Source organism: Octopus sinensis, linkage group LG1 (assembly GCF_006345805.1).
Source record: "Octopus sinensis linkage group LG1, ASM634580v1, whole genome shotgun sequence".
Classification (NCBI taxonomy): Eukaryota; Metazoa; Mollusca; class Cephalopoda; order Octopoda; family Octopodidae; genus Octopus; species Octopus sinensis.
Window position 1 is genome coordinate 58,743,229 of NC_042997.1, and position 12,324 is coordinate 58,755,552.

At 34.8% G+C, this 12,324-nt stretch overlaps 1 long non-coding RNA gene across 1 annotated transcript in view; it reads right to left on the reverse strand.

The window, feature by feature from the left end:
* The window catches only part of LOC118766249, a 24,401-nt gene extending 12,847 nt beyond the window's left edge, over positions 1 to 11,554 (reverse strand). Inside the window, exons 1-2 of the long non-coding RNA XR_005002165.1 lie at positions 11,544 to 11,554; positions 7,017 to 7,019 (exon numbers count right to left, since the gene is read on the reverse strand). This is a non-coding gene — a long non-coding RNA (uncharacterized LOC118766249). The remainder of the gene's footprint in view (positions 1 to 7,016; positions 7,020 to 11,543) is intronic.
* Positions 11,555 to 12,324: the final 770 nt, after the last annotated feature.

Sequence of the window (12,324 nt, forward strand, 5' to 3'; positions counted from 1 at the left end):
CGGCTATGCATTTCGCCGGCGTGCTAACGTTTCTGCCAGCTCACCACCGAAGAAGAATATTCAAGGAAGTTTTGATTTCTCTTATACATTTCATGATTGCGTTGATCCATTTGACAAGCATATTAAAAAAAACCAAGGCATGCATACCAGCTTACGACAATCGAAGAGAAAAATAAATCGTCTACTATCTAAAGATGGCCTTAAATTGTATGCTGCACATGAAAAAGCTTTGAATTTTTTTATTCAAATAGTAATAATATTCAACAAGAATATTGATATTCAGTTTGGGATGATTATGATTAAGTGTGCAATGTTAATTATGAAGAGAGATCGAGTTAGCGAATCTGATGAGATAAGAATTGCACAAGTTGGTATCATTAGATATCTGAATGAGATTTAGAAGTAGAAGTATTTCGGGTGCTGCAGGATGATGAGGTAATATAAAGAGAAGTAGAGAGAATATCTCCAAAGTGCATAAGAGAAAAGTTAGGAAGATGTTTGAGCAGTAATATAATCAATGTAATCTATACGTGGGCCATACTAACGGTGCAATACTCTGCTCCGTTTTTTAAAGTGAACAAAGACAGAGTTACAGGATTGACAAGAAAACTGGGAGCTGTTTACAGTGCATAACTTACTCCACTCCAAAAGTAGCATCGATAGGATCTATTTACTAAGAACTGAAAAAAAGTTTGTTAAATGTAGAAGGCACTATCAATACTCCGATTTGGAATGAAACCTATTATATGCGGATAGAAATATAGTAGTCACAGAGACGGAGAATAGAAATAGAAAGACTAATGACAAGACAAATTACTGAAAAGTGAAGGTATATGGCCAATTCATACCATAGACCGTGGATGTGGGAAGTGAAGAACAATAGTTGTAATCGAAATCTGGAAACTTGAAACAAATATCTGAATAGCTAATTATAGTCGCTAAAGAACAAGCCATTAGAACGACAGGGATTGAAAAAACTCGGGCAGACAGCAAAGCAGAATGTCTGGAAAAAGGAACGAAAGTATTTACAATCTTCTAAGCGAATCCAGTAAGCTAACACAAGAGGAGTATGAACTCGGACATGATTGTGTCGGTAAAAGAGTGCATTAGGATATTAGCTAAGTCGATACATTTGAAATGATAGAAAAGTGCTATGAACCCGAACCAGAGGCCTTCGAGGTGAATGATAGAGACTGATCCTACTACTGAAGCAAAGGAATCAAATATGATCATGGAGTGCAAACAGAACAATCAATGAAAAATAATTGACTTTAAAAACTATATGACAGTAGAGTAGGCATCAAGGAAACTAAGAAAGTTGAAATATCAGGACTTAGCCAGAGAGACGAAGAGATTGTGAAACACAAGAGGGAAAGCGTTTCCCGAAGTAATTGGTGCCATCGGTACAACGTCAAATTTTTTATCTAAGCGGCTGACGAATACTAGAGTTGAAACACGTATTGTCGATCTGTCGAAGAAACGTACCATCCTGTGTGCAGTATAAATCTTGTAAAAGATTCTTGGAATTTGAGGTTTCGTGCCACCAAACCTCAGGATAATATCTCTGCCTATTAAAATATAGTATAGTAACTTTTGTATGATGATGAAGATGATAACCATAAATACTATTAAATAGTTGATTTTTTGATTTACACACACTACTATGCAATACTCCTCCAAAAACATACAGGAATAAACTCATACCGTAAATACCCAACAAAAGGTACCATGGAAGGCCGGCACCCAACAGAACACAACCTACGCTGCACAATCAAAACACAATACAAAAATAGTGGTTATGAGTCATGGCTAGGTTGCAGAAAGGAAAGCTAATAAGGGAAGCAGAAAGTTTGTTATTAGCTGCACAAGATCAAGCATTAAGGATTGATTGAATAAAGGCCAAGATAGACAAAAACCAAGTAGATTCCCAGTGTAGGTTACGCAAATCAAAAGAGGAAAGCGTTACTCATATAGTAAGTGAATGTAGCATTCCGGCACAGAAAGAATACAAGGAAGAACAGGATAACCTAGTGAGAGTAATCCACGGGGAGTTATGTAGAAAGCTAGGATTTGAGCATACTAATAAAGGGTATGAATATGAACCTAGTAAAGTACTAGAAAATAAGAAATACAAGATGTTGTGGGACTTTAACATTCAGACTGACAGTGTAATAGAAGCTAGAAAGCCTGATTTAGTAACATTAGTTAAAGAGACTAGAAAGTGTCAGATAATTGACTTTACAATGCCAAATGATGAAAAAATCAATTAGAGGTATAGAAAAAATAGCAAAGGATCAGGACCTAGCCATCGAATTACAGAGACTATGGAAAGTGCGGGTAAAATGTATCCCAGTAGTTATAGATGCATTGGGAACTATTCCTAAAGATCTGAACAGATGGATAGAGGAAATAGGCATAAAACTCTGTTTAGTACAGCCCCAGGAAATAGTGTTATTAGGGACAGCTAGGATACTTAGGAGGGTTCTTGGCATCTAAAGTTACTTGTTGTAGACTGATGTCGGGATTTGTTTCTTTTCCAACAGTCTAATATGTTGTGTGTATATGAAAAATAATAATAATAATAATAATAATAATAATAATAATAATAATAATAATATAATAATAATAATAAAATAATAATAATAATAATGATAATATGAGTGGGATGGGCTACTCGACCTGAAGAAAATTCTAACTGGGCCCCACCTGCAAGGTCATGCGCTGACTATCTTGATATAAGATCACCATGTCACGCACATATGGTTGTGATGCATGTGCCTGGTGTACCCTTATCAGACGGGTAGTCATGATGGGTATACTGGGCTTCGTATATTTTACCCCAGTATCACTTTGATGGCATGCACTGCTCTCTCACTCAATAATAATAATAATAATAATAATAATAATAATAATAATAATAATAATAATAATAATATAATAATATAATAATAATAAAAGCAAATAAACTCGACATTGTTGTGAAAGACCAAAACAATAAGGTCTTTTTAATGACTGAGACGAGCATAACCTGTGACCATAATATCTCCGCAAAGGAATTCGATAAGCTCAGAAAATATATAGATTTGCTAATCGAAATCGAAAAAATGTGGCAACTCAAGACGGTTACAATACCAGTGATTGTAGGAGTACTTGGAATGATCAAAAAGGGAACTGAAAATTAGTTAAGAATGATCCCTGGCATACAAATCAGTCAGGAAGTGCAAAAGATTGTCTTAACTGGTACGTTACACATATTGAGAAGAGTATTGTCGCCGTGAATTTTCTTTCCCTTTTCCCCCTTCCTTTTCTTTGTTTACCTTTTTATTATTATGTTTTATTTTTTCTCTCTGTCTTTCTTCTCCTCTTTCTCTATCGCATAACTTTGTATATGGACAATTTAGTGTGTTTATTTTAATGGACTACCAATGTGTACAGTGCATTTCTCTGCCCTAGGTGTCAGGAAGACATTCGGCAAGAAATGGAAACAAAATTGAAAGAAGATGATAATGAAAGTAATGACAGTAATAGTGTCTCCTTATTTTTAGTATCTATCCTATTGATAACAGAATCTACGTTCTTGGACATTCCTAGCAGCTTGTTCAGCTATATTATCAACATATTAGAGCCTTAAGAGAATTCATTGTCAGGAATTAACTTTAGCACGTAAACAATTGGAAATTGATTTATTCTTCAAGCCAAAAATTCGTCCCAACTGCCGTAGATGTCAAACTGCTGGGCATTTTGATAACTTACCTAACTTGATTCATTACTTATCCAAGTCACACCAGATTTCTATGAGTAGGAAGCAAAGGCCGGAGGAACATCATATTTCTGTCAATTTATATTGACAAGCTGTCAAATCTGTCTCTATCTCCACCACAGAAGGTTCGACTATCATCTACTACAAATAACAATTTACAGCTTTAACATTTACATGAAACATTAAATGATTTTATAAGAAATATTTTTTCAACTCTTATATAGGTATATGATGTTTGCATTATTTTTTGTAATTTTAAACATTCAATTGCCCCTGGAATCTGTAATGTAGAGGTTCCAAATGACCACAAAGGTGAATCACACTTAGGAAATAAATTATATAAACTTGTGTTTAACATAACTTCTCCAACATTTGTTCTGTATATCATAATCAATAACACTGCTGAATATAGTGGTAACAAAACCAATATACAAAAAGCAGACTAGATGATGATAATCTACTTGGAGCCCTAAACTCAAGAGCAGCAGTCGTACATCTAACTGTACACACAAGATATACAATAGATACAAATACATACGTGCGCAAATGTGTGTATGTGTATATATATATATACTTGCTTCAGTCATTCGACTGCGGCCATGTTGAGGCACCGACTTGAAGAAATACATATGTGTGTGTGTGTGGTGGGGGTGTTTGTATGTGTGTGTGTCTGTGTCTGTGTGTGTGTCTTTGTTTTTGTTTTACTTGTCCCCGACCACCGCTTGACAACTGGTGTTGGCTTATTTACATTTCCGTAACTTAGCAGTTCGGCAAAAGAAACCGATAGAATAAGTAGCATGGTTTAACAAAGTACTGGAATTCATTTGCTTGATTAAAACCTTCAAGGCCGTGCCTCAGAATAGCCGCAGTCCAGTAACAGAAGCAAGTAAAAGATGAAAGATACAAAAAAAAACTTTAAAAAACGACAAAAATTTTGTAAGAAAGTTTTCGTGTTGTTTTAAACACTTTTCGCTACTTTCAGCTTCTCAAACACGTGTTATAAAGGAATCTGTATAATGGCAATTGTTTTAAGTAGCTGAATCGACTATTTCTGGTTTAGTTTTGGTAGTAAAATTCTTATGAATTTTTTTTTTTTTGTCTTTCGTAGAAGAAATGAATGTGATCGTTGCTGAAGTACCCTAACTTTATATCTTAATTTTTGTCCGGTTTGGCCGATGTAGTTTTCACTGCATTGTGGGTATGTGATGCAGTAAATGAAATATTTTGTTTTTCAATTCATATTTGCGTTAACCTTCACTCCCTTTCCATTCTTGAATTTTGCGGTTTTTACCCTGTCCATTTAAGTCACACGTCTAACAACGGAAGTTTCTACATTTTGTCACGGGTATTATCTCTTCTTCTATTTTGAATTTCAACTTCCTGAAGTCTTTTAAGATCTATGGTTGTCTTTTGTTGTTGATAATTTGCGTTTCTTTAATTACTTTTCTGAGACTTGATGAATTGGTGTACAACTGGAAGGTATCATTTGACTGAATGAAAGACGTTATGGCTTCAAAATTATGTGACTACAAGCGGAATATTTATGTTTTTGGTTTTGTCTTCACCCTTATTGTGAGGATTTCTCCGTAACTTCGAGATTGAGATCTCCTTTGTTTTGAATATGACATGATTTACAAAGACTTTTGGGTGTATTTTCGTTTTTGAAATAATCATTTTAGGTTTACCAGTCGTTTCTCTCGTCTGCTCGAACTCATAACTCTTGATCATTTACGTTTTGTCATACTAATTGAGATTTTGTTTCACATGAGATAGGTGGCAAGATCTAGAAGTCAAAGTACAGGTACACATACGTGTCATTGCAATAGAGATTAGTTGTAACGTCCAGTTTTTCTTAATTGTCAAAATGTCTAAATATGGAAGTTCCTTTTATTCATTCCCAGAGTGAATTGGATCGATTTATTATTACTATTTTATTAATTTCCGTAATCTTGTAAGTTTTTCCTTACTTTTATTTCAAAATATGAAGCAGTCATCCAAGAATCTTTGTCAGATTTCTTTTAACTGGACATAAGCTTGAAACCACTATGAAAATTGGTTCCTAATTTCATCAGAGATTACATGAACTTTCTAAACTACGTCCCATAAAGAGTAAATATAGACAGGATTCTAGTTAGTTTCGGCGTGACCAGAATTTACACAAATATCCCCCATGAATTACCACTGAAAGCAGTAGAACATTGGATAGACTAACACCCACCCGATTTCAGGAAAGATTTTTTTTAAATGACGATTGGTGCTGGAAAACTTCTTTGATGATTAATATTTCCTTGAAATAATAGGACGGTGATGGGCACGGAAGTTTCATCCACGTTTGCAACAGTAGTGATGGGATTCCTTGAAGAAAATTATATACCCGATCTAGGATTACTTTTGATCATTTCCACTACAACTAACTTTGAAAGGTGCATACCGTTTGCTTTTTTTTCAACTGAAAACAGAAAAAAATTCCTTAAGGTGTGTAGACTCATTCTCAAAGATTTAGATATTGCACTTTTAGTTACTACCAACGCAATCCAGTTTCATCCCTCTTGGAAAATAAGTTAAGAGCCTTTTTCACTTGGTTAAGTCATTTAAACTTTTCCTGAAATAGCTGAATAATTTTATTACCAATTCTCTGGTAATTTCTAAACCACAAGATTCAAAATTCTTGTTACTTTTGCTAACTTGGCTGTAGCACTTTCAATTTCTGCATTGCCAACGTTGTTGCCGGGGGAACGTAAATGGATAAGACATTTCATTATTGCGTTCACAAGATTTATTCATTTTGCCACTCACATATGCTTCCTTGCACATAAAAGTGATGATATTGAGTTTGCGTTGATTTTCTAGGAAAAAGCAGCAATTTTATGCTTAGCCTTGCGTATGTTTGAAAGTATCTGCTTATTAACATCATACTCATCACATACATTCGTCGTCGAAGCGCTAGCCTCGAGGTTGCGGTTTTGTGTCCACAGATAGTCAAATACTTTGTTGATTATTTCTCCGTCAAAGTTATAATGTAAAATACAAGGCTGAGAGATATTCAATCAGAGAAATAGCAACAAAAATTGCAGGGTAGCACAAGTTGTGCTGCATATGTGGCTGGCTACTGTCACAATATGCACTGTAATATCGTGCTGAACCATGTGCTTTGGTATAATTATTACTTTAAAATAAGCTTACAGACTGTGTGGTCAGAAGATGGCTACTCTTTTTCTGGTGAAGGACTAATAAGTCTATAAGCTAATCAGACAACCCACTTTTTTCTACCCGCTTTGGGATATAACCTAGAGTATAATCACTGTCTGTATTTTAACAGAGAGGTTAAAATCGCATTTTTAAAAAGACCTTACATTTCCAAAAACGTTGCAACATGAATTTTGTGCACGTGTGCATGTATGCAAGCATGTATGTATATATGTATGTATGTATATTTTAAAATTATAAGTATATGAAAGAATGGAGTTGCACGACTAGTTAACAAATATCCTTTATTCTCGACATATGTTTCGAAGGCTGCATATTCCTAATTCCGAAGGAATAAGGAGTACATTATGCAGATTTCTCTTCAGGAGATTTCTTTCAAGGAGCCCATGGCGATAATCGCCATGGGCTCCTTGAGAGCGGTCAGCTAAAAGTTTTTTTGTGCATTTTGATGTCGACATAAGTTTCCTTGATTTTCCTGAAGAGAAATCTGCATAATGTACTCCTTATTCCTTCGGAATTAGGAATATGCAGCCTTCGAAACATATGTCGAGAATAAAGGATATTTGTTAACTAGTCGTGCAACTCCATTCTTTCATATACTTATAATTTTAAAATAAACATACAAATTTCCGCACGAAGACACGTAGTCTATGCCCTAGCGACGTAGCTTCAACCGTGTTCTTTCTGATGTGAATTTGCTACCCAGGTATCGGTTATCTTTCGAATTATCCTTAATAAGATAATTCATTCAATTACTCAAATATGTATGTATGTATGTATGTATGTAGTATGTATGTATGTATGTATGTATATATGTATATATGTAAGTTTATATGTATGTATATATGCCATTATTCAGTTTTATTTCAAAATTTCTTATCAACAGAGAAAGAGCCGGTTTCAAACCTAGATCCAAGGCTACTTCACTGGAATTTCAACATCAACAGGGTATTTTTGTATGTATGTGAATGTGTTGTATTTGGAGTCAGTGCATAAGCAGATTCTTATGTTTTGTTTTATGTATGCGGTCTTATGCATGTCTAGTCAGTACCCCAATAATTACTGGTATAAACCTGAACTTGCAATCTGGGTAGAGTAACTGTAGATTTCTCAATAGTTCAACGTATGAATTTTCTTTTTCACTGATCTTTGGCTTTATATTAACATCTGCTGGGCAGCTGATTTGTACTACTATACACAGTTTCTCTTCTATATCCCAAATCAATACGTCAGGTATATATTTTTATGTTTTATTGAGGCTTTCACTGGGACATTCCACCAGTACCCTTTCTTATTATGAGTGACTACAACCTCAGCCATACAAGGCTCCTTAATTCTCTGGCTTCAGGGTTATCGTTCGGGCGGATTTCATCATACAGGCCTTGGCTACGTCATATCTCATCGGTAAATAATACCGCAATGTCACTTTTGGACAACTGCTCATGATGTGGGTGATATCTTCGTTGTTAACTACACAAAGCCTGCATCGGTTATCATAATTTTGGTGTTTCTCTTGCGTTTCCGTCCCTTTTGCACATCAGGTGTTTGGTTGATATTTCTTGTTCAGGTATTTGGCTGATATTTCCCGTTTCTGTTCATATGTATGTATGTATGTATGTATGTATGTATGTATGTAGTATGTATGTATGTATGTATGTATGTATGTATGGTGACTGAACCGACAACCCTATTGAGCTTGATTGGTAAGGCGGGTGGTTTTCGTTAGACATCCAGTAGGACGCGAAGCAAACCTGTCAAAAAACAAATGAACTCAGTAGAATCAACGTTGTCCAATAGTTGAGAGTGAGAGACCCCGTAGTCTTTGTTTCGATTTCTCCCTGAGAGAAAGAAATTCTGAAACAACACCCACCTCATTGCAAAACTGGAGATCTTGTTCTTGCTCGTTTCTAGACTACTCGGCTCTGTAGACGAGAGTCTTAGCAGTATCGTACAAGCTGTTATTGACTTTAAATTTCAGTTTGGGCATTACTGACAGTCAGTTTTTTTAATATCTAGGATAAAATGAAGCGGCGAGCTGGCAGAATCGTTCGTATGCCGGGCGAAATACTTAGCAGCATTTCGTCGTTCGTCTTCACATTCTGAGTTCAAATTCCGACGAGGTCCACTTTGCCTTTAATCCTTTAGGGGTCGATAAAATATGTACTAGTTAAGTACTGGGGTCGATGTAATCGACTTGCTCCCTTCTCTGAAATTGCTGGCCTGGAGCCAAAATTTGAAATCAATATCTAGGATAAGATAATTTTTCAATAATGATCGACAGCCATCGTGTATGTACATATGTGCGTGTATACATGTATGTATGAACGTTATATAAGACTTTAACAAAAACTAAGAGTAAAAAGAACAAGCCTCTGTGACGAGGTATATATCTCATTTATCCCATTCCGAGCGACTGCTTTACCAATCATACAACAAAGTGCCTGCTGTCCATCCTTGTTAAACTAAATTACTGGCATAAACTAGCATTTGTACTTCACTGCATATCACAGTTAATTTTATAGCCACTTATCACGGGAATTAACTCTAAAAGTATGGATAATTATAAATTAGAATAGAGAGAGAGAGAGACAGACAGACAGACAGATAGATGGGGAAGGCGAGAGGGGAACAATGTCATCGGAACTGACCGAAGGGAATACAAAGAGAGTACTTCTCTAAAGCCAAATCAAATGTTTCCACTATAAAGTTGCAAAATAATTTCCACTTGCAGCAACCGTAGAACTAATTTTTTTTTATAAATGTTCTTTTTTTATGTCTAAATTTAAAGTTCTTAAAATCATTTTTCGTTATGTTAAATGTTTCGGTCTTCAGTCCCATTCCATAGCTGAGGTCGTTAAAAGCGTATCACCTGAACACATGTCGTGGCAAACAGAATAATACTTTAGATGATTCATTTACTTGTTTGCTCTTTCTAAGTATAAATAAAAGAGTTGTTATACCTGCACTGTTTACTTTGATGCATCCTACTAAGAAGCTCCAACGTGGTTGTTCGACGTATTAGAAATAGTAATCAACTATCTTACTGTATCATTTTACACACACAAATAAAGATATATTGGACATTATAGTTTGGAGTACACAATTTTTTTAAAGAAAGAAATAAGACGGATGGTCACGATAAGAATGCATTTGATCAGACTTGCTAAATACGTTAGAATGATTATAATCGCCGATTCGGAGCAAAGCAACAGCAACAACTTATCTACATAAACAAACGTAGAGACCCGTTACACGATTCAGTGGCAGGTTTAAATTAGAAGTTCAATCAAATTTTATGAATGCCTTCCAATCTCATGGTTCCGGAATCAATCTCACTGCATGGTACCTTGGGCAAGTTTCTTCTACTGAAGCCTCGTCTCGACCAAAGATTTGTGAGTGGATTTGGTGAACGGAAACTGAAAGAAGCCCGTTGTATATATGCATATAGCTATGTGTGTCTTTGTATCTGTGTCTGTCCTCCATCACTGCTTGTCAATGTGTATTGGTGTGTTTACGCCCCCGTAACTTAGCGGTTTGGCAAAAGAATCCGATAGAATAAGTTCTGAGGTCGATTTGTTCGACTAAAAGTTCTTCAAAGCTGTGCTCAAGCATGGCCGCAGTCAAATGGCTGAAACAAAATAAATTTAATAAACGTTTTTCATGTGGCACGAACAGTGAAAAAGAGTGAAGTTTTCGAAATAAATGAGTAGTTTACGACGCGAAACATGAGCAAAAGATATTTGTAGCTAACCACACTCTAAAATTATATATATATAGGCTTTTAGGTCAGTCTCTTACTCACCATATGCACTACACCTTTAACATTGCACCTGTAACAAAACAAAATATAGCTATTGGCTATTTTGGCAAACTTATTGTTTTACAGGTCAGGGTCCCCAACAAAAAAGATATAAATATCGGTCTCGTTTTCACTAAATATAACGACCTTATATTTCTAAAAGAAGAAGTTCGGTAATGTAACAATAAAGCCTTTTTCGAGTCACGAAAGAATAAACAAGAAATGAATCGCAGTCTCAACTCCAAATATTAATACGTGCAAAACCCAACAAATCATGAAAAACCAACAGTACTAAGTATCATGCTGTGCGAATTCCTAGAATACCGGATTTTTTTTATTATTAATAATAGTTTTACTGATAACCTGAAAAACGCAAGATATAGAATGACCTAATGACAGCATATTTGTGTGATTCAGGTATGCAATATATTCTGAAAAGCATGGTTATACCTGATAAGGTCACACTCTATACAACAATGGGTGTCTATTGGTTTCTTGTTTAATGCAATCAACAAATATATATATATATATATATGTATGTATGTATGTATGTATGTATGTATGTATGTATGTATGTATGTATGTGTATATATATATATACACACACATATCTACATACATATATATACATACATACATATTTACATATATACACACATACATACATACATACATACATACATACATACATACATACATACATACATACATACATACATACATATCTATTACTGCAAAAACATAAAAGTAATCAATGCAACCTTGAGTTAGAAATACGTAAATTTTGATATATGTTTGTCATATAAAATGAACACAAGATAGAAGCCTTACATAAACGCAAACATCTTCTTTTGTTCGTTACTGTATCCCACACAATGCAATTGATAAACAGTATTAATATTGGATATATGAATAACTGTATTTCTAAGTAAATAACACGAAGTACACATGTAGCATTCGGAAATTTGATCAGTTTTATCTAAAGGAATATTTCCAAACAAAAGATTACTAATCACTATTTATCAATTTCTCGTAGTTAAACTGGAGTGTGTTCATAGTTCAGGTTCGAAAATGTCACTTCAACAGAGGTTACTGAGCAGATAATATTCAAATATCGTGAGGTAAAAGGAATTATAAAGTGTCAGGTCTCTTCAAATGATTTCCGATATTGTTACAAGTTTCTATTTTCTAAAGTAGAATCTTATTCGTTGAAGCGATTGCAGCACTTGAAAAGCGTTTATTTAATCGATCAACACCATCAGAATGAAATGTAAATCCAACCTCATTAAAATTTGAACGGGAAATGTAAACTGGCGGAAATAAATATTGTATGCATTTATTCCATTTCTAGTATTACGTCGGCATATATCATGTTATATAATGATACCAATAATGAGAAAAGTAAACTGTTAGCTCATTAAAAAGATGCATTATTTCTCTCCATATTTCAAAGTTGTTTTTCTAGGTCAAATTCAGAGACTTAACACACATGAAATCTACAGAACTCATAGATGTATGAACATTATTCCTAAACGCGACCTTAAGGTGTGTTGAACGT